Source organism: Schistocerca americana, unplaced genomic scaffold (assembly GCF_021461395.2).
Source record: "Schistocerca americana isolate TAMUIC-IGC-003095 unplaced genomic scaffold, iqSchAmer2.1 HiC_scaffold_1532, whole genome shotgun sequence".
Taxonomy (NCBI): domain Eukaryota; kingdom Metazoa; phylum Arthropoda; class Insecta; order Orthoptera; family Acrididae; genus Schistocerca; species Schistocerca americana.
The window spans coordinates 7,501-12,500 of record NW_025725616.1 but is presented as its reverse complement, the minus strand read 5'-3'; the positions used below and the strand labels follow the sequence as shown (position 1 = coordinate 12,500).

The window sequence follows — 5,000 nt, the reverse complement described above, 5'->3', positions numbered from 1 at the left end:
AATGACAGTCCAAGCCCCCCTGCGTGGGAAGAGTCTTCCTAGGCCATGACCCACCGGAAGGGCGCAGCGTCCCCCACCCCAGACATGTGACGTCAGACTATCGGTATTGACGACTAGACTGATTCCTTATAATCATTTGCCATACACCGGTGGAAGCTGCCGAGACGAGTAACTACATAGCGGGCTCGCCGTGTCACTAATGTACAGAGATACAATAGTTTCGACTGGAACCGGATTAAACGTATACACGGCGCTGATTAGTAATAGATAGAGCCATCAGAATACAGATAATGTATAGACCTGTCCGTATACATGCTGAAAGACTCTGCTCACAATCACACGTCAGCCAGACACTCTTATCACGCACTACTCTCTGCCTGTAACAGGCACACAGACAATATGTAAGCACCAGCATGGAACAACACCCAGTGCATCCTCTCTGCCACATTAGACAATCCACACTATCATAACCAGACCGGGAGGTCCACTCGGAAAACAGAATATCCCACCCTTCCGACAACCACCATTGCTCAGCTAAGCCACCAACACCCACACATGTCCCAGACAGGGGTGCACCCAACATCACAATACTGCCTCCTGTCACACCACACAAACAATGGCAGGAATGAAAGACACAGGTCTGCCACAAGCATGGAATCAGAGCGCCGCCTGTTATGAGCCAAAGGTGCACCCTGACGTGGCAAATCAGATGATGCCGCAGTCATTTACTTACGATAATCACAATCAACAAACCGGGCCCCCCCCCCCCCCCAAGTGCCTTAACCTAACCCGTATTGTACCTTAACCTAACCCGTATTGTACCTTAACCTAACCCGTATTGTACCTTAACCTAACCCGTATTGTACCTTAACCTAACCCGTATTGTACCTTAACCTAACCCGTATTGTACCTTAACCTAACCCGTATTGTACCTTAACCTAACCCATATTGTACCTTAACCTAACCCATATTGTACCTTAACCTAACCCATATTGTACCTTAACCTAACCCATATTGTACCTTAACCTAACCCATATTGTACCTTAACCTAACCCATATTGTACCTTAACCTAACCCATATTGTACCTTAACCTAACCCATATTGTACCTTAACCTAACCCATGTTGCGCCTTAACCTAACCCATGTTGCGCCTTAACCTAACCCATGTTGCGCCTTAACCTAACCCATGTTGCGCCTTAACCTAACCCATGTTGCGCCTTAACCTAACCCATGTTGCGCCTTAACCTAACCCATGTTGCGCCTTAACCTAACCCATGTTGCGCCTTAACCTAACCCATGTTGCGCCTTAACCTAACCCATGTTGCGCCTTAACCTAACCCATGTTGCGCCTTAACCTAACCCATGTTGCGCCTTAACCTAACCCATGTTGCGCCTTAACCTAACCCATGTTGCGCCTTAACCTAACCCATGTTGCGCCTTAACCTAACCCATGTTGCGCCTTAACCTAACCCATGTTGCGCCTTAACCTAACCTATGTTGCGCCTTAACCTAACCTATGTTGCGCCTTAACCTAACCTATGTTGCGCCTTAACCTAACCTATGTTGCGCCTTAACCTAACCTATGTTGCGCCTTAACCTAACCTATGTTGCGCCTTAACCTAACCTATGTTGCGCCGTAACCTAACCTATGTTGCGCCGTAACCTAACCTATGTTGCGCCTTAACCTAACCTATGTTGCGCCTTAACCTAACCTATGTTGCGCCTTAACCTAACCTATGTTGCGCCGTAACCTAACCTATGTTGCGCCTTAACCTAACCTATGTTGCGCCGTAACCTAACCTATGTTGCGCCGTAACCTAACCTATGTTGCGCCTTAACCTAACCTATGTTGCGCCTTAACCTAACCTATGTTGCGCCTTAACCTAACCTATGTTGCGCCTTAACCTAACCTATGTTGCGCCTTAACCTAACCTATGTTGCGCCGTAACCTAACCTATGTTGCGCCTTAACCTAACCTATGTTGCGCCTTAACCTAACCTATGTTGCGCCGTAACCTAACCTATGTTGCGCCTTAACCTAACCTATGTTGCGCCTTAACCTAACCTATGTTGCGCCTTAACCTAACCTATGTTGCGCCTTAACCTAACCTATGTTGCGCCTTAACCTAACCTATGTTGCGCCTTAACCTAACCTATGTTGCGCCTTAACCCAACACACGTTGGGCCTTAACCCAACACACGTTGGGCCTTAACCCAACACACGTTGGGCCTTAACCCAACACACGTTGGGCCTTAACCCAACACACGTTGGGCCTTAACCCAACACACGTTGGGCCTTAACCCAACACACGTTGGGCCTTAACCCAACACACGTTGGGCCTTAACCCAACACACGTTGGGCCTTAACCCAACACACGTTGGGCCTTAACCCAACACACGTTGGGCCTTAACCCAACACACGTTGGGCCTTAACCCAACACACGTTGGGCCTTAACCCAACACACGTTGGGCCTTAACCCAACACACGTTGGGCCTTAACCCAACACACGTTGGGCCTTAACCCAACACACGTTGGGCCTTAACCCAACACACGTTGGGCCTTAACCCAACACACGTTGGGCCTTAACCCAACACACGTTGGGCCTTAACCCAACACACGTTGGGCCTTAACCCAACACACGTTGGGCCTTAACCCAACACACGTTGGGCCTTAACCCAACACACGTTGGGCCTTAACCCAACACACGTTGGGCCTTAACCCAACACACGTTGGGCCTTAACCCAACACACGTTGGGCCTTAACCTGCTCTGTAATTGTCATACGACGCGTTAAATTAGTGTAGTGTTGCCTAACTGCAACCCCCGCAATATAGTTTGCTACTCGCACTGCCCGGTCCCCAGAGTATCGCTTCATGTTAAACACCTTGCAGCTATACACTGTAATGCGGATGGCGGCAGGACGTACATGCTCAATGCCCTTCGCAGTTGTTCATTGGCATTCGCATGGCGAAGCACAGCCTACGTTGTGGTACGGCTTGTGGCAACTGTCCGCTGATGTTGTACGTCCAAATCACACACTGTACCGCACATTGGTCCTCATGTACTGAATGATACATCGTGGTACATGTGTGACCGTACCACGACTGCGCCAACAACGGCGAACCATACGGTCCAAATATTGTGCACTCAGCTACGTGTCGTCTCCCTATAAGAGCTGGATTGCAGTATGGTATGCCGTGGATGGCGATCAGCATGAGCCGTCTGTTGATGTAGTGGCGCGTGTTGTCAGACGTAGTCGTCTCTTCTCACACACCGTGATAGCATGGTGCACTGCGTTCCACATCTGCGACATGCGACAGAGGCCGGTTGACAGTCGTTCGCGCAATGGACATCGCATACGTACGGGGGCCACCTTCCACGTGTTCGCGAAGCGTGCACATGTTGTTGCGTGTATGTGGGCAGACATAGTGTGTCGTGACACCTGACACAGGCATGCAACAATCGTTGAATTTGCAAATGGCGATGGACGTCTACGTTTGCTGGTGACGTTACGCAAATGAAGAACTGGTAAACCGTTGTGGTGCGGTTGTTCTCGCTAGAGGTGAATCAGTGATGGCGACGATCGGTTGAGCTACCAACCGGTTGTTTCAGCGATACCCACCATGCCCACGAACGTGAATGGCATGTGGGTGTGAAGCGATACGCGGCGGTGGCTGGGTGGGACCGTCCCCGGCCGGTGAGGGGGGGCCTTCCGGCGTGCTGGCCGCGCGGTGCGTGGGCGCACGCGCTACAGCCGGCTGGTGGGGGCGGCCAGTGGCAGGCGCGCCGGCCGACGGAGGCGGCAGGCGGCGCAGCTGCGCGCCGGCGCACCCTGCACGCGGCGCCGTGCGGCCAAAGTAGGTCCTCGCGGGCCCGGTGCGAAGCGCGGTGGACATCTGCAGTGTGCTGGTCCGATTGAGGACTGTGTGCGCTGAGGATGCGCCGCCGCCCGGCGCTCGGCGCCGCGACGCCGTCTGCTGCTCGGTCGCCTCTGCGGTTCTCGCAGGTGGATTGTATCGCAGCTGTGCGGACGTGTTGGCGCGTGCGCTGTGCTGGGAGAGTTCGCTTCGGCACCCAAGTGGGGCTTTTGTCCTTCTGTGGCGCTGGCGTTGGAGCTGCCGGCCACCGTAGGTGGCGCGTGTTGTCTCCCGCCGGCAATGCCACGACAGCACGCTCCCGGGCCTCTGTCGGCAGCGGCAAGCTCAGTTGGGAGCACGGGTGGTCGCACCTAAAGCGTCTACTCGCCAAACTCCGGGCGATTGCGCCTCTCTCGAACCCGACCAAGTACTTAGGACGGCGCTGCGCGCCGCCGGGACCTGAGAGGGTTTCGAGGTGTATTGTGCAGGGGAGCTCAGCCTCCTCCTGTTTGCAGAATAATTGAGCGGACGCTTGCGTGTTCGCGCGGGCCCCCGGGACACACTCCCGGGCGGCCGGCTGCTCAGCTCTAGTTGACGCAGCTCCCTGGTTGATCCTGCCAGTAGTCATATGCTTGTCTCAAAGATTAAGCCATGCATGTCTCAGTACAAGCCGCATTAAGGTGAAACCGCGAATGGCTCATTAAATCAGTTATGGTTCCTTAGATCGTACCCACGTTACTTGGATAACTGTGGTAATTCTAGAGCTAATACATGCAAACAGAGTCCCGACCAGAGATGGAAGGGACGCTTTTATTAGATCAAAACCAATCGGTCGGCTCGTCCGGTCCGTTTGCCTTGGTGACTCTGAATAACTTTGGGCTGATCGCACGGTCCTCGTACCGGCGACGCATCTTTCAAATGTCTGCCTTATCAACTGTCGATGGTAGGTTCTGCGCCTACCATGGTTGTAACGGGTAACGGGGAATCAGGGTTCGATTCCGGAGAGGGAGCCTGAGAAACGGCTACCACATCCAAGGAAGGCAGCAGGCGCGCAAATTACCCACTCCCGGCACGGGGAGGTAGTGACGAAAAATAACGATACGGGACTCATCCGAGGCCCCGTAATCGGAATGAGTACACTTT

At 53.1% G+C, this 5,000-nt stretch overlaps 1 non-coding gene across 1 annotated transcript in view; it reads left to right on the top strand.

Moving 5' to 3' along the window:
* The first annotated feature begins 4,458 nt into the window (after positions 1 to 4,458).
* LOC124569760 overlaps positions 4,459 to 5,000 on the top strand; it is a 1,888-nt gene continuing 1,346 nt past the window's right edge. Inside the window, exon 1 of the ribosomal RNA XR_006971287.1 lies at positions 4,459 to 5,000. This exon is cut by the window's right edge and continues 1,346 nt beyond it. This is a non-coding gene — a ribosomal RNA (small subunit ribosomal RNA).